The sequence below is a fragment of the Dasypus novemcinctus genome, chromosome 6 (assembly GCF_030445035.2).
Source record: "Dasypus novemcinctus isolate mDasNov1 chromosome 6, mDasNov1.1.hap2, whole genome shotgun sequence".
NCBI classification, from domain to species: domain Eukaryota; kingdom Metazoa; phylum Chordata; class Mammalia; order Cingulata; family Dasypodidae; genus Dasypus; species Dasypus novemcinctus.
Window position 1 is genome coordinate 135,499,935 of NC_080678.1, and position 22,908 is coordinate 135,522,842.

The 22,908-nt window shown below is 46.8% G+C and overlaps 1 long non-coding RNA gene across 2 annotated transcripts in view; it reads right to left on the minus strand.

Moving 5' to 3' along the window:
• Nucleotides 1-1,051: 1,051 nt before the first annotated feature.
• The window catches only part of LOC131278851 (uncharacterized), a 56,455-nt gene continuing 34,598 nt past the window's right edge, over nt 1,052-22,908 (minus strand). For both annotated transcript variants that reach the window (XR_009186306.2, XR_009186305.2), the window contains exons 2-4: nt 17,432-17,587; nt 8,435-8,473; nt 1,052-2,480 (exon numbers count right to left, since the gene is read on the minus strand). This is a non-coding gene — a long non-coding RNA (uncharacterized lncRNA). The remainder of the gene's footprint in view (nt 2,481-8,434; nt 8,474-17,431; nt 17,588-22,908) is intronic.

Genomic DNA, 22,908 nt, shown 5'->3' on the forward strand with positions numbered 1-22,908 from the left:
ATTTTAAATTTCAGTTTCCAAATATAATGGCAAAATTTTTAAAAGCAACTTTAGTGAAATTATTAAATAGAACAATTATAATCTTCATCAGAAGAAAAAAATGTAAAATAACGGTGAGATATGAATGATGTATACAATGATATGGAGGTATGTAAATATACTACTGTAAGATTCCAACCTGTTTGGTAGTGCTTCCATAGAAGAAAAGTACCAGAACGAAGAACACTGGAATTTCTTACTTGATAAATGTATTTCAAAGCTATGGGGAAAGAATTTAATCTTCAATTAATCTTGTTAGGACAACAAGCCATCTGGAATAAGATTGTACCTGTACCTCATCCATTATAAAAAAGAATTTTATATCAGTTCAGTTTTTGAAGTTTTTAAGTAAATTACTGTTCTTAAAGTGAATAATGTAAAATATTAGTATTTAGGTGGAATGTGCCTAATATTCAAGGCAGAAACAATAAAGTTAATGACTGATAAATTTCATTATTGAAAAGTAAATGCAAATGTAAAAAAGCCACAGAAATACCATTTTGACTTATTAGAAAAGTTTAAAAAGAATAATCATTATCTATGGTTGGTATAGGTTTGGGCAACTATTCCTGGCCATAACCATCTGCAATGTTGGGAGGCTACTGGGTATCAAAATATAAATGGACTTAACCTGCCAAGTCCATTTCTAAGATTATATACAAGCATAATTGTCCAAAGATCTATAAACACTGTTTCACTTTATGATTCAGAAAAAAATTTTTTAATTAATTTTTAAAAGACTCAGTTTCACTGGATCATGTAGAATATTACACATAAATAAATAAGGCATGCTCCCATTCTTGTGAAAATTACATGCATATTCTAAAGTCTAAAACCCAAATGAAAAAACAACAACAAAACCCATGTTACAATATACAGCAGCAAAGTACGGAATGTGTAACTGAAGACATGGCAAGAGTCACTCCCTATGTACTTACTAATTTTCCTATTGGGAATAATGTAGAGAGGCTGCACCCTCAAAGAACATAAATCTACAAATGTTCTAAAGAAATTTGTTTTAATCTGCTTTTTATTTCCCCAGCATTTCCCAGTTGACTATCATTTTAACAGCACCATACACAAAATCAAATTTTATTAAAAATCAAAATCTATTCCAGAGTTATCAATTTTCACATTTTACAAAATCATCATTAACATCACTACTAAATGAATACTTGGGTGAGCTCGGTTTTCAAAAATGATTCTCAATTATTTTTTAGTTTTCATAATAAATAAGAATTTTATTGAAAGAGAAATATTTTCTTCCAACAAATCATAACAATGGATACCTTTAAAAGATTCTGAATTATAACAACACTGAGTAGTAAATAGCAACACAAGTCATCAGATCAGTCACAGAATTGTCAAAGCCATACTAAACATTTACAGGATACAGGCAAGCAATGAACTGAAGTTTTGAGTGCTAGTTAAAGGGACCAAATATAGTAACAACATAGTCCCCATTTTACTATTCAAGAGTTTTTTGAAATTCTGATTCCTGACAATTTTTAAAAGATTAAGAGAACTACCTACAACTTTCAAATATTTATTCCTATTATTTTAAATTTGAGTGAATCCTGATTTAATCCATAAAATGTGACAGCGCTATATTACAGAGGCAATCCTTGCTTTCCCAGGATTTTGGGTTTTTTTTTCAATCTTAGGAGAAGTATATTGAATAAAAAATTGCTTTCTTTATACAAAAAAATACACAGTCTCAAAGCACTAAGAAATTTAAATATCCAAGTTATAGCTAACAGGTGGCAAGTCAACATCCAGGGTTGACAGAATGCTTGAAGGAGCCTGCTAGAGTGGACTCCCACATCAGAGAAGGCATCAATTAAATATCAGTCTCCCAACAGCACAACTGAAATTTCAGTTATGATAGCATAGTAACTGTGAGTAACTGCATAAAGTACAGACTTCTGTAAAAAATAATATTTTGTGTAATCTATGTATCTTTAAAAATACATAAATTTTTTTAAAAAAATAAAAAAATAACCACTTACTGTTCCTTGCATAGACAAAAGAAGGGTTTTCCTAGAAAATAAGCTGTATCAACTTGAACTGTCTTAACTAGTACTAAATGTGGCACTGTACTTCAGCACCCATTTTGGTTCTGTTTAAGACTTGAATATGTCAGTACATCTCTGTCCTCTGGTTTCTCTGTCCTTTTTTCAGGGCCACTTGGTATAATCTTCTGATGTGAGTTCAACAAAAGCCTCACCACTCCATCTGCCTTCCCTGGTGCAGATGAAATGAAAGGCTGACGCTCCATCTTGAATTTTGCAGTTGGAGAGGAAATTCTGCACATCCTCAATAGAGCAAGGCCAGGGCAAGCCACGGAGCTTGACCACGAATCCTTCGCCTCCCTTGGGACCCAGCATCATGGAGACTTGACAGGGCAGGCGTCAACCAGCTCAGTGTGCAGGTTACTGTGGCTGAAAAGAAAGAGAAAACTACTTTACAAACTTTTCGATTTAATAATTAAAGAAGAAATAATAAACACTATTTTCCTCATTTACAGATAGGGAAGGTAAGTTTGATTGATATTAAACAAAGGCCTTAAAGAAGACATTTTAGGGAAGCAGATGTGGCTCAAGAAGTTGGGCAACCACCAAACACACCAGAGGTCCCAGGTTCTGTTCCCCATACCTCCTAAGAAGACAAGTACACAGTGAATAGACACAGAGAGCAGACGGCGAGCGCAAAGAATGCGATGGAGAGAGAAATAAATAAATGAAAATAAATCTTAAAAAAAAAGACATTTTAGAGCTGAGATTTAATTCCAGATCTCCCTGATTCCAAAACTTGTACAACCATTCTTACCCACCCCCAAGCACTACCTAACACTTCTCATAGATGTGCACACTTAAACAGAATAAGAGTGGCTTTCAGAGCACATACTGCAGTGCCCTCTCTGACAAAAATTCATAGAAATGACAAAAGATACTTTAAAACTATAAATGGGTATCATAGCTGGAAAATGAGAAAGGTCACCCTCAATGGACATAAAATTTTGAAGAATTCAAAGACAGGATGACCACAGGTTTAGACCCATCACCCAGAACGCTGTAGGAGATGACAGTTGAAAAGCTGCGAGAAGCTCCATGGGTGGTCCGAGCCCTGAGGCTCCCTCCTCCCTGAGCCTGGAGAGGCAGCTGTCTGCTCACTCGCAGGCTGAGGGTGGCCAATGAGGCAGCGGCAGTGGCCCCCTCTCCCCCAGCAGCCAGGCACCTTGGGAGTCCCATGCCATTGCACTGCCCCCTGGCACCCCACACCCCACTGAATGTCCCATCCTGCTATTCAACAACCCAGGTAATGATTGCAAACTCATGGAGTTAATAATTAGAATATAGGTCACCAGAAAAGAGAATGAGGTTAGAGAATGAAAGTTGAGGTTTAATCTGCACAGAATTGCTAAAAAGGTTTTTTGTAAATCTTTGGAAATGCACAGAAATGGTGAAAGCACATCATAGCATTTGTGTAACTAGCGGTGTTAATATGGGTATGATAGTGGTTGAAAGAGAAAGTCTAAGGTCATATTACTAGAAAGAAAGCTAAAAAAAGTAACACAGGACTGTGTTGCGTAGCAAAACCTCATGTGAAATAGGAGTATGGGTTAACATTGCGTATATATCACTATTTTTCCTTGAAACAGAACAAATATATATTAATATTACAAGATGTTAATAGAGGCAGTGGACTTTCCCCAGTGTTTAGGGCATCCATCTACCACATGGGAGGTCCTCGGCTCAAACCCCAGGCCTTCTTGACCCATGTGGAGCTGGCCCACGTTCAGTGCTGATGTGCACAGAGTGCCCTGCCATGCAGGGGTGTCCCCCACGTAGGGGAGCCCCACATACAAGGAGTGCACCCCAAAGGAGAGCCACCCAGCGTGAAAGAAAGTACAGCCTGCCCAGGAATGGTGCCACACACACAGAGAGCTGACACAACAGGATGACGCAACAACAAGAAACACAGATTCCTGTGCCACTGACAACAGAAGCAGACAAAGAAGACCACACAGCAAAATAGACACAGAGAACAGACAACCGGGGTGGGGAGTGGGAGGGGAGAGAAATAAATAAAAAATAAATAAATCTTAAAAAAAAAAAAAGACGTTACTAGACAAAAATACAACCAAGCAAACTATGGACAATAGTGTATACTAATATACTTAAAATTTTCCATTAAAGGTAAAAAAGAAAAAAAAAAAAAGGATGCAAAATGTTAATAGGGGAAGTGGATGTGACTCAAGTGATTGGGCTCCCACCTACCACATGGGAAGTCCCAAGTTTGGTTTGTGGTGCCTCCTGAAAAAGGTGAGCTGGTGTGATGGGCAGGCACAGTGAGCTGATGCAACAAGATGACGCAACAATGAGACACAAAGAGGAAAGACAATGAGAGACACCACAAACCAGGGAAGCAAGATGGTTCCAACAACTGAGTGCCTCTGTCCCACGTGGGAGATGCCAAGTTCGGTTCTGGTGCCTCCTAAAGAGAAGAGGAGGAGACAAAGAGCACACAGCAAAGAGACACAGAAGCAGACAGTGAGCGTAAACAATAAGGGGGAATAAAGAAATAAAATAGTGTGTAGTAATCTATTAAAAATCTTCCATTAAGGGTAAAAAGAAAAAAAAGGTACTACAAATTGTTTGACTCCATCTATACAAAATATAAATACAAATAAATTAGAGAGATGGAAACAGAATAGCAGCTATGTACGGCAGGGGATGGAAAGAGAGATTAAGGGGTAGCGTTTTTTGGTTTGTCTGTTTTTTGTTTATTATTATTATTGGAATAATGAAAACGCTCTAATATTGATTGAAGTGATGAATGCACAACTCTGTGATCACAAGAAATACCACTGACTATACATTTTGGATAGATTGTATGCTTTATGAATATGTATCAATAAAATTGATTAAAAATAATTCGGGGAGCCAATGTGGCTCAGTGGTTGAGTGCTGGCTTCCTACATATGAGGTCCCAGGTTTAAACCCCAGCCCCAGTACCTCAAAAGTAAATTTGAAAATTAAAAATAAAAATAATTTAGTAGATGAAGGCCATCAGTGCACCAATTTTCTTTCTTTCTTTTTTCTTTTTTTCTTTTGAGGTAGCAGGTAAATAGAGGACTTGGAGTCATTGGCAGGACTTTCCAGTCAAGAAACGCAAGCACAACATCCAAGGAAAACCTGCACCCCAAAGGGTGGCTGCCAATCAGAAGGACAAGAGTTAACACCGAAAACACCTAGCCAGTACAGAAAAATGGGGATTTTGAAAGATGTTTACCTGACATAGCCAAAGAAATGAGAGATAAGACATCTATAAAAGGAGAAATGCCTATTATGAAAAAGAACGAATTAGGGGGAGCGGATGTGGCTCAAGTGCTTGAGCGCCTGCCCAGGCTGGATCCCCAGTACCTCCTAAAACAGTAACAAAAAGCAAACAAATGGAAGAGGGAAAAAAAACCTCTGGGGAGCTGGTGTAGATTAGTGGTTGAGCACTGGCTTCCCACATTATGAGGTTATCAATCCCCAGCCCAGTTAACTAAAAAAAAAAAAAAAATTAGGAGTCTGAGATGTTAAAAAGGTCAAAATACAAAAAAAAAATATTTAGACAATGTTAATGAAATAGCAAAGAGGAAGAAAATTTGAAGCATAAGACAGTGAGCTGGAAGATCTGGTCAATGTTCCAGAATGCAGTGCCAAAGAAGAGTAAGCATGAGTTATAGTTTTAAGGGACTGAGCTAGGTTTCTAGTGGCCAACTACTAAATGTTTTAGAAGAAGAGAAAAGAGAATGCACTGGGGGCAGTACTTTAATAGTAAGATAATTTCTCCAAACTGGAGAAAAAATATGATCCCTGCATTATATGTACTATTATATTAAAACAGGAGACTATTGAACATAGTAGGAATATACAAGTCAGGTTAAGACAAGGGTACTTTCTTGTTAGGTTTATATTCATTCCATATATTATCATGAAAAACTTTTTTGATAATTTTATTCTTCTGTGATAGTCTTAATTATAATTGTTAAGTATAATAAAACTCTTGCAGTTAATAATACTTGCTTCCATATTTTATGTTAGGAGGAATATTTTCACAGAATATAATTGGTGATGGAAGTTGAATTTCACCTTGATCAAACCTTTTCACAATTTTTACCTACAGTCTAGGACTTTTTATCATGTCATAATTAACAGAACCAATAAAATAATGTGCCTTGTGGACAGGAGCAACCACCTGCTTTACCCTTATAAGAAATTTTGGTTAAGGTGAAAATGAATGACGACTACAACAGGACTTTTGGCCAGCTCTAGAAAGGAACCACGATTTCGACCTATTCTCAAACTGTAAATGGATATAACTTTCTGATAAAAAAAAAAACAACAATAAAATAGAAAGGAACCAAAATAAGGCAGCAACAATGTTTCCGGGAATCCAAGAGAGCAATGGCTTCCATCTGCTAAGGGAATGTAATTTTGATCCTAAAATTCTCAATTAGGAGAAAAAAAAAAAGTATAAGGCCTATAAACGCAGATTTATTTCAACCCATGAGCACTACTTGAAAGAATCATTAGATGATGTAAAGTACCAAAACCGAAAACTGATTCTAAAGGCGCTCGAGGTTGGGGGCAGCACGGGCTGAGTGGGCGTTGCCAGGCTCCCTGCCGCCCCGCGCGCCCTCCTGCCCCTACCAGCCCCGCACCCCGCCAGCCCCCGCGCCCCGCCAGCCCACGCGCCCCCGCCGCCCAGCGCCCGGCCACCCCACGCGCCCCTCTGCCCCCGCGCCCCGCCAGCCCCCGCGCCCCGCGGCCCCGCGCGCCCCGCCAGCCCCGCGGGAGGCCCGGAGCGTGCGCGGTGGCGGGGCTTCCTGGCGCTCCCGGCCTCGTGGCGCCGCCCGCCCTGCCGCCGCGGTGCTGCGACCCTACGATTTACCGAGCCTTGCTCCTAACACTCCCTGTGGAACTGAAAGCCTCCCTGGCCGCAGGGCGGGGGCTGGCCTGAGCACTGAGCCTTCGCCGGAGCCGGGTTGGTGCCGCAGCTGGCTCCCTCCCCGGCCGGCCCGGGGCACACTGGCCAGCGCCCGGGGGCGTTCGTGCCCGCGGAGGCCTGGACACTCCCGAGCCTGGACACTCCGGCTGGCGCCCCACGTGGGCGTTCCGTCTGGATCACGGCTGGTGGAAGGCCCCTCCGGCCGCGCTGTTAAAGTACGATTCCTTTGGTGATTTTGTTCAGGTGTCGGGCACGCCGGGCAAAAGGGCCCTGGGGGGAGGAGGTGGCGCAAACGGTGGCGCGCCTGCTTCCCACCTGGAAGGTGCGGTTCAGGCCCCGGTGCCTCTAAGAACAAAAGGAGCAAACCAACGAGGGAAACAACTCAGAAGAGCCCGTGTGGCTAGGGTGGGGGTGGGGGTGGTGGTGGTTGTTCAAGGTCCGAGGCTCAATCCCCGGCTCCGGGGTCTCAAAAAAAGAAGGGGTGGGGGCACTGGTTTGAGTCTGAATCCCCTGCTACTTGACAACCCTGCAGAATTATATGTGGAGGGCACAGGAGATCTTTACAAATGACCTAGGAAATAAAGAACCCAAGTGTTTGATAGAGACACTGCAGAATGGTTAGGAGCCTGGGCTGTTTCACAGGAGAGGGACCTTCTTGGGTCCCATTCACCCGATGGGAAGTACTGGGTGATGGCACAGCTGGATCTTACTCGTGGCCGTGCCCCAGTGGGACGCACTGGCGTCTGTTCTGTGCGCGCGCCAGCCAGCTTGCGGCTCAAGTTTCACCTCATCTCTTTTTTTTTTTCCTAGGAGGTGGGGGTTGAACCCAGGGCCTCATATGTGTGAAGCACGCTCAGCACCGAGCTGCACCCTGTCCACTCACCTCATCTCTTAGATGTGGGTAGCAAGACTCCAGCAATCTGCATGGCAGAAACGGAGGCAAAACAAGCACAAAAAGACGTTCCTTTGAATAGCTATTTTCCTTCATTTGATTCATGAGTTTTTTCTTGGAGGTCTTTCAAGTGGAAGTTTAGTCTCAAATTCATGGTCAGGTTCTTAAAAATGAAATTCAGCTACAAGAATATTTATTTTTACCTAATCTAATATCATAAAGATTTGTTTTTGTATTATTAAGAAGCACGTTTTGTTGCCTTCGGGGGACTGTTACTTGTAAATACGGGAGGATATTCCACGTCCCCGTCCCCCGTGGCCTCTCCTCGGTCTGCTCACTGTTCACGGTAGTTGTCTGCTCCCTTTCTCTCCTTTAGGAGGCACCCGCGTGAACGCATGTGGGAGCCAGACACGCAACTGCTTCAGCCACATCTGCACCCCAAGGATATTTTAATGAAATAAATGTAATTCTGGAAAAATGAGGTTAGAAAGAGGAACTCACCTAGATAACTGCTAATTCTTCCTGGTCGACTAATTCTTCCTGGGGGAAAATGGGAACAAAAATAGGTTGAGAGGATATTTGATTGGAAGAACTGCCAACTTATTGATGTGGAGAAAGTGGCCACAGTAGTTGCTGAGGGCAGGGAGATAAAAGAAGAGATGTGATGTGGGGGCATTTTCAGGACTTGGAGTTGTTCTGAATGATATGGCAGGGTCAGATGCTAGATTTTATATCCTGCCATAACCTACTGGATGGACTGGGAGAGAGGGTGAACTACAGGGTAAACTATTATCTATGGTGCGCAGCAGTGCCCCAAACGCAAAATGTGTTGGCGGTGTGCGATGAGTGTGCCACAATGATGAGGGAGGTTGTTGGTGCGGGAGGAGTGGGGTGAGGGGAATACAGTGGGGTGGGGGCGATACAGAACATTTTTTTTATTCCTCTACCCCCAGGCCGGGAAGCCCGGTGGGTGCGCGAAGAACAAGCCCTCAGGGCCTGCGCCGTCCCCGCCCCCCTGCTGCCCACCCTCCAGGGCCCGGGCTCCCTTCCCACCTCCCCACGCACCTCCCACTTCGCGCCTGCCTGTTCCCACTGCCGGACCCCTTCCCCGCGGTCCCGCTGAAGAGCCGCCTCCGCGAACCCGGCCCTACCCCAGACTCGCCCTTCTCCCAGCCTGGCCGGGGCGGCCGCGGGCCCGGCGCGCACGCGCACCCGGTAGGGCGGGGCCGCGCGCTCGGCGCGCGCCCGCACTAACCCGCTCCGGGTCCCGCGACGCCACCGTGCCGCCGCCGCCAGCCGCCCCCGGGGAGGAGGCGCGCAGCCAGCCCCAGGCAGCGCCGCGTGGGCGGCCCCTCCAGTGGGGAAAGCAAGTTTAGCGCCCGGCGCGGTTAGCCACGAAGGGCCTTGGCCCTTTAACACGCTCCTCGCTCTTATATTTCTCAATGTAACATTTTTTTGTGATGTGTGTATCTTTAAAAAAATACAATTTACAGACATGGTGGGGTGGGGGTGGGGAGTGGGGTATATGGAACCTCATGTTTTTTGTATGTTTTTTAATGTAACGTTCTTTGTGCTCTATTAACTTTCATTTTAAAAGTGTAAAAAAAAACTGGAAACGTTTTCTCACCTTAGGTAAAATGAACTGCTGGAGACGAGTCAGACGTGCTGTGTAACCTGCGTTCCCTCTGAGCGCTAGGTCCTTTAGAGTTAAAGAGGAAAGGCAGGCCACCTGGGCCCTGAGCGGCTGTCAGCCGCGGGGAGGCCAGCTGCGATCGCGGCCCCTAGGGCGCCGGCCGGCCCTGGGCAGGAGGAGCGCTGCCCCGAGCCAGGCGGGAGGCAGGACCCCCAGGAGGAGCCTGCTAGGCCCTGACGAGGGAAGCACGGTCCTTAGGCATGGTGTGTCACAGACCTGCTGTGAACTTCGGTGGGTTTTTGTTTTTTGTTTTTAAACTTGGCTTTGTTCCTTCAGTTATAAGATACTACTTAATATCAAAACCTGTAAATGTCGGAATAAAATGGCATCTAATTACTTTACTGAAAGGGATTCCTCCAGATAATGTGAATGTTATGGATAGCATTAAAAATAGGGCTTGTTGTTTCTTTTTTTTTTTTAACGTAAACTCAGTTCACTTCCAATATTTTTCTACCTCAAGTAATAAGAGGATTACTCATATGGAGATGTGTGCCAAACACTGGGGAGATACTGAGATAAATAAGTTCCTATCCTATTTTAACACCTTTCTCTCCCCCTTTGTCTGAATATCGGCTTTACAGCATAGGCCACCTTTCTTTCTTCTAGTTTAGGTTATGTTTGGCAGAACTTTGCCATATTATGATCTTTCAAATCATTTTTCCCCTTTCCTAGTGTAGCAGTTTGATATAGTTAAGAATTCCAAAAATAGGTATTGGATTATGTTTGCATTCTGATCTGTACCTGTGCATAACTGAGTTGTGATTAGGACATTGAGATAAAAGGCATGGCAAAGAACAGAGTTGGGGGTTTCTTAATGTTGGGATTTTGATGCTGGAGTTTGATGCTGAAGTCTTAAGTTGGAGCCCCAGGGAAAGAGACAGAGCTGTTTGCCTGATAGTCTACAGCTGTCCTTGTGGAGGGAGGCAAAGCCTAGAGAGCCTTATAATCTACAGCTGTCCTTGTGGAGCAAACAGGAGCTGAGCCAGAGGAACCCAGGAAGCCTGGACCCTTGCAGACGTGGCAGCCATCTTGCTCCAACACGTGACAGTAGACTTTGGTGAGGGAAGTAACTTACGCTTTATGGCCTGGTATCTGTAAGCTCCTACCCCAGATAAATACTTTATAAAACCTGTTTCTGGTATTTTGCATCAGCACCCCTTTGGCTGACTAATACACCTAGCATCGACACCCTCTCCATTCCAGGTTACACTGTGAATTTTCTTCATCATTCTTATAGTTGGGAGCCTGTTTTCCAGACTTCAAGAATTCATATTTGTTTTGTAATGCTTGGATCATATATAAATGCAGTTAAGAAAGAAAATCTGCCAACAGGAATTCCTGTCCTGTATACGAAGAGTGTTTATAAATGTAGTTGTGCCACTGATCAAGTGCTATGATCTTGAGTCTCGCCTGTGCCTTAATTTTCTTTTTGGTAAATGGGAATCTGTCTTTCCACCTTCATAGCATTTGCACACTTTTAAACATTATTGGATTTTAAGGCTGGATAGATTGGGCAGCCAACATGAAAACTGTTAACTCTCAGGTTTTTGCACTTAGGATCACCAAAATAAATCATTTAGAATCATTAAAATGTGCTCTAAGTTTATAATGACTTTAAATTGTCATATTCTCTACTATACATTTTTAAACCAATAAAATTTTTTAAAAACCTGATTCTAAAAGGAAGACATGGCATTAACAACAGTGATGCCATAAATGTAAAAAAAAGATATTGACAAGTCTAAAATATAGATTTTTTTAAATAAAATTCCAAAACTAAGATTGCAAATAATTTCCACATGGAAACTATCAAATAGAAGGTAGAGCAGGCATGTGTGTAATATGGGACCTAGTAATCCTGCTCCTGTGAATGTGCCCAAGAGGAATTCTCACAAGTGAAAGGCGGAGGCAGATAAAAGAGCATCAATTAAAAGTGGTAGACAGAGAAAGAATCAATTAGAAGGAGTCTGAATGGAATGAATACACATAGAGCAACATAAGTGACAAAAGAACAAAAAATCACCAGTAGAATCTTGGTTATGTTCATTACAAATAAGTGGTCATAAAAAATTATAACTAGATGGGAAGCAATTGTAGCTCAACTGATAGAGCATCTGCCTACCATATGGAGGGTCCAGGGTTTGATACTCGGGGCCTCCTGACTCATGTGGTCAGCTGGCCCATGTGCAGTGCTGTCACACGCAAGGAGTGCCATGCCAAGCAGGGGTGTCCCCCGCATAGGAGTGCCCCATGCGCAAGGACTGCATCCCTCAAGGAGAGCCACTCCACGTAAAAAAAGCATAGCCCACTCAGGAGTGGCCCCAGAGAGTTGACGCAGCAAGATGATACAACAAAAAAAGTGACAGTTTCCCAGTGCCACATGACAAGATGCAAGTGGACACAGAAGAACACACAGCAAATGGACACAGAGAGCAGACAACGGAGGGGAAGGGGAGAGAAATAAAATAAATCTTAAAAAAAATTATAACTGGAGATCAAGCTTACAATGTAGTTTGTAGAACTGATGGGCTTATTACTAAGTAGCATGGCCAGTATTCACAGCTCACGAATAACCTAACATGGCTGAAGTAAAACTAAAAGTATGTTTTTAAAAAAATTATACATTTTACAAGTTCGCATATAAATAAAAGGATACCCACAATACACATTAGAATTGCTGCCTATATGAGTTCAGGGAATGGAAGTAAGATACAGGAATTAATGGAACTAAGAACATAAATACAACAAAATGACCATAAGTATTTTAAAATTAAGGAAAAAAATTTCCTGACCACTATCTATACAACTGAGGCTCAAATTAAAAAAATATATGTAATAGCTAAATAAAGAATGTATTTATATTAAAACAAATATGGAAGTCTTCCACTTCTGGGCAAGATGGAGTTTCAGGGCCCAGGTTAACCTACCCACCTGAAATAGTTGCAAAATTGACAAAACATGAAACAACAGTTTTCAGGCAACAAAGGATAGTGATAGCACTGATAGATGGGAAACAAATAAGATGAGCCCTACAACTGGCCCAGCATACTTCCTGGAGAGAGATTTTAGCCTGTGGTACCAGGGTAGACAGTTAAGATGGAGCCTGGAGGACTCCCTGGGTTAAGGAGATGGAATTGAGAGTGTGGGGAGATCAATACAGCTACCCAGTGTTCATAGGATAAAGTATCAAAGGGGAGAGTGTTGCACAGAGAGGAGTCCCCAGAGATCTGTAGCGGGTCCCCTTGAATATTCATTTAGTACGGTACTGATCAGGAAATTACTCAGGCTCAGGCAAAGACCCATCCAAAAGGATTGGAGGAAGCAATGCCCAGGACTCTTGGAGGACCTGGAACAGTGCCTGCAGTGGGAGAACTTCATAATTCATAGGCCACTGGGTAGGGTTTGCAGGAAGAGCTTGCCTCAGAGGTGGGGGAAAATAACTTTCACCTGAGCAATGCACTGGACTTCCCTAAGAAATCATACAAAGACTAGGAAGACCGAAGAGGACAAAACCATTTTTAAGTAACTTAACCTATATCCCAAAATAAAGCTCAAGAAGATTTTTTGTAATACAAAAATATCCAGCATCTAACAAAGTAAAATTCACAATGTCTAGCATCCAACAAAGGATTACAAAGCATGCAAACTGACAAGAAAACATAACCTTTAGTGAGGGGAATAATGAATGAATCAAAACAGATCCAGACAGATGCAGGTGCTAGAATTAGCAGAAAAAGACTTATAAAGACAGTTATTACAACTATATTCTATATACTCAGAAAGTTAAATACAGGCTTGGAAAATACAAAAAGACCCAAATCAAATGTTTAGAAAAGAAAACTAGAAAGTTGAGATGAAAATCACTCATCATACCAAGAAGAAGGAAAACTTAAATGAGAAAAGAAAATCAACAGTCATCAACACCAAGATATTAGAATACCTGAGGATTCTAAAAGCAGCCATAATAAAAATGCTTTAATGAACAATGCAATTATAAACATGCTTGAAACAAATGAAAAAAAAATTGATCACCGCAGCAAAGATACAAGATTTTAGGAAGTATTGAGCAGAAATTCTAGGACTGAAAATTTTCCCGAAATAAAAAATGTCTCTGGATGAGCTTAAAAACAGGATGGAGGCTGGAGGAAAAAAAAAAATCAGTGAAAAATAGAAAAATAAAATTACCCAATCTGAACAGCAAAAATAGAAAGGAAAAATGAACAGAGACTTAAAGAATTGTATAACTACAACAAAACATCTAACATTCATGTCATCAGAGTCCCAGAAGGGAAGGAGGAAGAACATGGGGCTAGAAAATAATAGCAGAAATAATAGCAGAAAATTTTCCAATTTTGGGAAAAGACTTCAAGGGGTAATATGGGAAAACTATGAAAATTTCTACATAATTAGACAATTCTGGTGAAATTTACCAACACTTCAAAAGCTACTATATGGGAAGCGGACTTGGCCCAGTGGATAGGGTGTCCATCTACCACATGGGAAGATGGCGGTTCAAACCCTGGGACTCCTTGACCCGTGTGGAGCTGGCCCATGCGCAGTGCTGATGCGCGCAAGGAGTGCCGTGCCACGCAGGGGTGTCCCCTGCATAGGGGAGCCCCATGCACAAGGAGTGCACCCTGTGAGGACAGCCGCCCAGTGCGAAAGTGCAGCCTGCCCAGGAATGGTGCCGTACACACGGAGAGCTGACACAACAAGATGATGCAACAAAAAGAAACACAGATTCCCATGCCGCTGACAACAACAGAAGCAGACACAGAAGAACATGCAGCAAATAGACACAGAGAACAGACAACCAGGGTGGGGGTGGGGGGGGAGGGGAGAGAAATAAATAAATAAATCTTAAAAAAAAAGCTACTATAACCAACATGTGATAGATCATTTAAATAGCCCTCTAGTTACTAACAAATTTACTTGTAATTTTAAAAACTCCCCCAAAAATCTCCAGACCCAGACGGTTTCACTAGAGAATTACACCAAATATTTAAAAAACAATTCAAATTAATTTTATGCAATCTACTCCAGAAAATGGAAAAAAGGAGGAAACAATTCCCAATAGAGGGAAGCAGATGTGGCTCAACTGATAGAGCGTCGGTCTACCATATGGAGGTCCAGGGTTCAATCCTCAGGGCTTCCTGACCTGTATGGAGCTGGCCCATGCACAGTGCTGCTGTGCACAAGGAATGCCGTGCCACACAGGGGCACCCCCACATAGGGGTGCCCCACATGCAAGGAGTGCACCCCGTAAGGAGAGTCACCAAGCGTGAAAAAAGTGCAGCCTGCCCAGGAATGGTGCTGCATGCACGGAAAGCTGATGCACCAAGATGACACAACAAAAACAAGACACTGATTCCGGGTGCCGTTGACACAGGCAGATACAGAAGAACACAGAGCGAATGGACAGAGAGAGCAGACAACTAGGGGGGAGCGGGGAAGGGGAGAAAAATAAATAAAAAATAAACCTTAAAAAGAAAATCAATGTAGGGAAGCAGATGTGGCTCAAGTGATTGAGCTCCTGCCTACCACATAGGAGGTCCTGGGTTAGGTTCCCGGTGCCTCCTGGAGAAGACCAGCAAGACAGTGAGCTGGAGCAATGGACAGGTGTGGCGAGCTGACTCAACAAGATGACGCAACGCAGGAGACACAAAGAGGAAAGACATAAGAAAAGCAGAGAGCTGAGGTGGCTCAAGTGTTTGAGCACCTCCCTCCCACATCAGAGGTCACAGAACCAGTTCCCAATGCTTCCTAAAGAAGATGAGCAGACACAGAGCACACAGCAAATGGATATAGAGAGCGGACAGCAGCAGACAGTGAGTGCAAACAATGGGAGGGGGGGACAGGGAATGAATAAATTAAAAAAAAATTTTTTAAATAATCAATGTAATCTAGAGGATCAACAGGCTAAAAAGGAGAAATCATATAATCATATCAGTTGACACTGAAAAGACATCTGACAAAATCCAACAAGCTTTCATGATAACCCCAAATGAGTTAGGATTAGAGGGACCACCTCGACTTGATAGCTTGATAAAGAGCATCTAACATAGTTAATGGTGAAAAACTGCATGCTTCCCCCCAGGTTGGGAATAAGGGAAGGCTGTCCACTTCACCACTCTTATTCAACATTGTACTGGAAGTCCCTGTCAGCCAAATTAGGCAAGTAAAGGAATGAAAAGGCAGATTGGAACAGAAGACGTTAGAGAGCCCCTTGTGCTACATAGAAAATCCCAAAGAAACTACAAAAACCCCCTGGAACAAATAAGTTAAGCAAGGTCACTGGATACAAGATCAACTGTTACAGATTGAGTTGTGTCCTCCAAAAGGACATATTCATATCCCAACCCCCAGTCTCATGAACGTGACCCTATTTGGATACAGGATTTTGAAGATATGATTTCTTAAGATGAGACCAATCTGGATCAGGCTCTGACAGAGAGAAGAGAGCCATGTGACGGAGGCAGGGATGGAGTTATGCCACCAGCCGGGCAGAACCCTACCGACTTCAGGGGAGCCTGGCTCTGCCAGCAGCACCTGGGTTTGGACTTCAAGCCTCCAGACTGTGGGACCAGAAATTCCTGTTGTTTTAAGCCACCTATTTTGGTGCTCACTTCAGCAGCACCACCCATTTTGTGATACTTAAGTTAGGCAGCCCTAGGGAACTAAGGTGTCAACATCAATGTACAGAAACCAATTGTATTTCTATTAGCAATAAAGTATGTGTAAATCTAAACTAAAAATACAAAACCATTTTCAATTGCTCAGAAAAACTAAAAACTTAGATGTAAATCTAATAAAATATAGATGGGACTTGCATGCTGGAAGCTACAAAAAGCTTATGAAAGAAATCCAAGAAGATCTCAGTAAATGAAGAGACATGCTGTGTTCGTAGATGGGAATTTCTCCCCAAAATGATTTATTGGTTTACAACTTTTCCTATCAAAATCCCAGCAAGGGAAATCAAGGGAATCCAGAAGAGAAAGGAGAGTCCATCACCATGTGACAGGAAAAACAAGGCCCAACGATAGCTAGGAGTGAGCCCGGAATGCCACAGCCTTAAGGGAGAAAGCATCTCCTTGTTGACACCGTGGTTTTGGACTTCTCCTAGCCTCGAAATCACAGTTAACCTGATGAGGCTGACTGCTAACAAGTTCTGTCCCACCTTATGCCCTGTTCTTTTGGTGATGATTTCACTTCTGTCAGAAGCTGTCCCCTCCAAAGCAAACATGCAATAGAAGAAACAGATCTCAGCAATGGCACAAAACCCACTCAAGCATACTCAGCTATTGCCTTGTTATACACACAGAACCAGCAGAGCTGAGATTTTACTTGGTACATGTGGCTCGGTGGGTCCACACTAGAAAAGGTTGTTTCATGGTTTGAGGATGCTGTTAATATCTAGCTATGCTCAGAGATGTAGCCACCAAGTGCAATTAATGTCCCATGATGATGGAGGAGCTTGTTGTTATGGGAGGAGTGGGGTGAGGGGGGTGGGGGGTATAGGGGACCTCAAAAATTTTTAAATGTAACATTAAAAAAAATAAAGACAAAGAAAAAATACATATATAGCTATGCAGCTGAAGTGAAGATATTTCAGTCTCCTTTCCAAGAATGGCTTCCAACAAGACATCATGGATTAAAATGGACTGTTCCTAAAAGCAGGCTATCACAATTTTTCAATGGAAGGCTCAGCTTAATCACAGCCACAGGAGCCCAAGTTCAGGGGCACAAATCCCCTGCTCTGCCCACTTTACACATTGAATCCCAGACAGAAGAGATGCTGGCCCTACCTGCAGGCCCCATTCTGGCATCCGGGCTGCTGAGCATCTCTTCTTGTAGGTCAGCCTGGGAGGGCCTCCTCGGGAACTCCCAGGCCAGGCCCTGCATCTCATGAGACTGATCAATGCTCTTTCATTCTGATGGCCCTTGGGATTTCTCTTCTGACCCTGTGAGAGATGTGAAACAAGATGTTTTTAAGCAGCAGGTGGGCATTCTGTATAAAAATAAGGTCAGGGTGCCAGGAAACAAGGGCTCTGGTCTCCTTCACCTTGGGAACGCTCCTGGGAATGTTTCTTCTTCTTTGTGGCCAGCACTCATGCCATTCAATGGAGACATCACCTAGCTGGATGTGAACTGTCAGGGCCTCTTAGAAGAGAGGACGAAGATTATACCAAGGGTTGTTTAAGTCCAGTTTTCTGGGTTTGAAACCATCCCAACACTTAGTAATTTGTCTGCAAGGCTTTATTTTCTGACTTTTTGTGTCTACTCCAGAAGCCTTGGCGCTTTGCATTCACATATAACCAAGAGCCATGACCCTCAGTCCTTCTCCAGGCTCCAGCTTGAACCTTCAGAAGCCCAAGAGCTAGGGGCTTCTGTACATTCTCCAGAAAGTAATGAGGGAAGCAGATCTGGCTCAACTGCTGGAGCATCTGCCTACCACCTGAGAGGTCCAAGGTTCAAACCCAGGGCCTCCTGACCTATGTGGTGAGCTGGCCCACATGCAGTGCTGATGCATGCAAGGAGTGCCGTGCCACGCAGGGGTGTCCCCCATGTAGGGGAGCCCACATGCAAGGAATGCACCCTGTAAGGAGAACTGCCCAATGCAAAAAAAATGCAGCCTGCCCAGGAGTGGCACCGCACACATGAAGAGCTGAGGCAGGAAGATGACACAACAAAAAAGAGATGCAGTTTCCCACCGCCGCCAGATAATGCAAGTGGACACAGAAGAACACACAGCGAATGGACAGAGAGTAGACAACTGGGAGGGGGGAGGAGGGAGCAGGAAGGGGAGAGAAATAAAATAAAAAAATAAATCTTAAAAAAAAAAAAGTAATGGGAAGGTCCTAAGAGACAAATGATTCCCAGTCTCTAGAACTAGAGGAAATAATGTCTCACTTATCTGTCACTCATAATGAATTTTTCAGAGTACTTTTCCTTTAAGTATCTGAACTATTAAAAAAAATACTTTGGAGGCAAAATTTCCCCAAATGGATCTCTTGTTTTGTTATCTTTTTAAATATCAATACATCTAAAAATTTAAATATTTTTAAACAACTTTGATGATTAATCAATCAACACTAGAGCTTGTAAGATGCTTTGGCCTGGTGCTACAAATGCACTCAACAGCTCTGGGTTTTTTTTCCAATCACTTTCTAGTGAATTGACTATAACATTTCCAAAGTTCTGAAATGGCCAACAGACCACAGAAAGACATTTCTTTAGGAACCTGCTTGGCCCAGCCCGGGGCCAACCGCCCTCTCCCAGCCAAGACGGGCCGGTCCTGGCAGGCCGGCTGAGTGCGCTGTGACCGTCCACGGTCAACACCGCGGACGGGGCAGCCGCGTGCGGGAAGGGGGACGGCCGCGCACAGCAAGGGGCGCCTGCGAGGCTGGAGGGCAGGAGGGCTGACCCCTGGGGCCAGGGACTAGGTGGGTGGGGGCTCGTGGGGACTGGGGTGCCCGGCAGGGGCTGGTTTCTGGAACCCAGGCTGCTTGCACAGATGCTTTCCCCGCCTGGTACATCACCAAGGACTCATGCATCTTATACTTCAAACCCACGTGCAACAATCAAGGTGTCAGGTAGAAAAAGCAAGGCTGGGGCAGGGCAAGGGCAGCGCGCATGCCCCAGGGCCCTTCCAGGCCTGCTACTGGCTGCACCCTAGACAAGACAGCTGGCACGGGGGGAGGAGCATTTGGGGGACATCGGGGGCCTCGGCCTCTCTCTCAGCCCCCCAGGGAAAAGGCAGGCTGTGGGTAAACATGGCCTCACAGCTCTGCTCCCCCAGAAGCAGGGTCAAAGGCCGCCGGGGGGGGCAGTAAGGGGTGAGAGGTATCCCAGCGGTTCTGGAAGATGCAGGTGACCTAAGGGCAGGGGATAGGCTCACGGACCTCGCAGAGCAGAGGAAGCCAGTCCCTAGGGTCCCCAAGTGCTGCCAAGGTCCCCAAGGACCCCCATGGTGGCGCAGGCAAGGAGGTGGCCAGGGCTCGGCAGGACCTTGCAGAGGCAGGAGGCCGGTGCCCTCGGGTGCAGGCTCAAGGATGGGGCCAGGCCGTGGGACCACCGGTCGGCCAGCGTCCACCACCCCCAGGCAGGAGCAGGTGGTGCAGCCCCTGGAGAAACCGAGTCGAAGAGGAGTCAGCTCCCTGAGGACAGAGGGACAGGAGCTCTCTGAGGGCCGCATGCCATCGTGCACGCCGCGGTCCAGCTCCCCATTCCTGCAGGGATACCCCCTCCCCATCCCGCCAAGCTGCGCTCCTGCCGATCGCCCCACAGCCCACAGCGGGCAGGGCGGGCGCTCTGAGCCATCCACTCCTGCCCGACACAGGGGCAGTGCCCAGCTCTCGGGGCGCTGGCATAGCAGGAACAAAACGAATGAAACACTTAGTGAGTCCTAGAAACCGCCCCGGTGCCCCCTCACTCCACCAAGCCCTTCTGGGCCCCGCTGTGCCCAGGGGCTCCGTGCACCCCGCTGCTGTGGGGTCCCTGCCTGTGGCGGCTTGCTCGGTCGGTAGAGGTGGGGTCTGGCTGCGGACAAGGGGTCGGTCCCGCTTGGGACGAAGGGTCGGACCGGCAGCAGACGAGGGATTGGTCTCAAAAGGGGTTGCGCGGTTCGGCTGACGGGGTTGCCCGGCGAAGCTGGCGACGAAGGGGCCGCCCGGAGAAGCAGGCGACGAACTGGGGACAAGGGAGGCCAGGCCCTTGTCGGGGGCTCTCAGGACTGGAGGGCGCACGGCAGAAGAACTACCGAGGAGACAAGGTAAACACGCAAGTCCACTTTATTGAGGGAGAGGCAACAGTTTTACAGGGGCTGGGGAAGGCTGATTGGTCGAAGCCATGCCCTGTTCTGATTGGTTGCCGGAGAAAGGTCAGTGGGTGGTACTGGATGGGGGAGGGGTGGTGGTTAGGGATTGGCTGTCGCTGTTGCTGGGGGAAGGGGCAGGGTTTAGGGATTGGTGGCTGCTGTTGCTGGGGTGGAGGGCAGACTGGAGTTTCCCGCCCACGCCTGGCTGTTGCTGCTGTTGGGGGAGGGGAAAAGGGCAGACTGGAATTTTCCACCCTGCGCCTGCGCAGGGAGAAGGAAGAGGAAGGGTGCCGCCCCACAGGCATCGTGTGGCGCCATCCGGGAGGAGGGGCGGCCGTGGAAGCATGGCTGCTGAGAAGGGGAGACCCGAGGGCACTCTGCGCCCATGCCGAGCTTCCTTCAGGGGTGGCGGTGGGCCCGACCAACCACCCTATTATGGGGGCAGCGGAATTAGGCCTACCGCGGCGGCTCCCCTCGCCAGGCCAGCAAACCACACTTCAGCCCGAGGGGTGACCGCCCCTGCCTCTCCGTGTGAGCCCCAACCTCAGGCCACAGCTTCTCCCCACAGCAAAGAGGGAGGAAGACGCTGCCGGCAGGGCCTCGGGCGCTGGGCCTTTCCCCAGGACCCAGCCCCCTGGGTGGGTGACTGTGGGTGTGAAGGCATGCCCCACAGGTGGGGGCGGGACCCAGGGGCCACCAGCCAATCTCAGGGGCTGCACGGAGCACCCTCGCCCCGGAGCGCCCCGAGATGGGGCAGCGCGGGCTCGGCACCCACTGCAGCTTCAGGCAGCTGCCGCCTTCCAGAGACATGGCCCCTTTGGACACCTGCCCCCAGGGGACACCCAGGCACCCTCCTTCCACCTGCCGACTGCCAAGAGACCTTGTCCAGTGTCCTGCACTGCCCAGCGGGCGCTGTGGGTCCCCAGGCCCACCTGGAAGGCCCTCGTTCACCACGGCAACTGTGTGATGCTGCAGGAGGGGAGGGTGCCCCCCGGAGCTGGGACCGCAGGGTGGGGTGGACATTCACGGGGTGCCCACAGGAGCTTCCTGGGTCCGTGATGAGGGCCCGCCTGCTGTCCACGGAGCACACCCCTCCATGGGACCCGTCTGGGCCGGAGGGCTCCACTGGGGAAGTCTGACACAGGACCCGGCCCCCGAGCTCTGAGGCCGGAGCTCCAGGGGCTGCAGCAGTCCTGGCATGTGTAGGCAGGAGTGCCAGGGCATGGCCCTGAGGCTGGGCCTTCCGGAAGCCACGGGACTTGGGCTGGGCAGCCTCCACCTTGGGGGCCCACGGAGGCCACTCTGTGCCCAGGGTGATTTTGTCTCTGGGCCAGAGGGTGCCATTAAAAGGACATGAGACTTCCGGTCAGCCACCCCTGGCCGAGTCTGAGCTCTTGATTTGGGAGGCAGACCGCTGTGGCTGGCCTCTGGGAGCCTCAGTCTCCCCATCATAAAATGGGACTCAATGTTCTGTTGTGGGGGAAACGGACTTTGGCCCAGTGGTTAGGGCGTCCGTCTGCCGCATGGGAGGTCCGTGGTTCAAACCCCGGGCCTCCGTGACCGGTGTGGAGGTGGCCCTGCAGTGCTGATGCACACAGGAAGTGCCCTGCCACACAGGGGTGTCCCCCGCATAGGGAGCCCCATGTGCAATGAGTGCACCCGTAGGGAGAGCCGCCCAGCACGAAAGAGTGCAGCCTGCCCAGGAATGGTGCCGCCCACACTTCCCGTGCAGCTGATGACAACAGAAGCGCATCAGCGGACAAAGAAACAAGATGCAGCAAATAGACACAGAGAACAGACAACCGGGGGAGGGGAGGGGAATTGAATAAATAAAAAATAAATCTTTAAAAAAAAAAAATGTTCTGTTATGGGTTGAACGGCAGCTCCCAAAAGCACTTGCGCGATTCCTAACCTCTGAACCTCTGACAGCCCTTGGGATGGGCTCTAATCCAGTACAACCAGTGTCCTTACAAGGAGAGAGGACTGGATGTGGCTCGGTGGTTGAGCACCTGCCTCCCATGTATGAGGCCCTGGGTTTGATCCCCGGTACCTCAAAAAAAAAGGAGGAGGAGACACACAGAGAGACAGAGTGGAGAAGGCTATGGGGCAGCCAAGGTGGGATGCCCTGGCTTGGCAGCCTGCCCCCACCAGAAGCCGGCAGAGGGGCATGGGAAATCTCCCCTGCAGGCCCCAGAGGGAGCCCGGCCAGGCCTGGATTCTGGACTCGGGGCCTGCGGGAATCCTCTTCTGTCATTTAAGCCCCAGCCTGTGGCGCTTGGTCGTGGCAGCACCAGGAGTTGAAGACGCTTTCTTCCCCACAAGGTGGATTTGGGGGCGCGGTTCTCCTGCCACTGTCATGAGATGGGTAGAGGGTGCCCCCTCCCCAGGGGGAGGTGAGGGCTGAGGACAGTGCCTTGGCCATGGAGAGGGCTTGCAGCAATGGCTCGGGCCTGAGGTGGGCAGGAG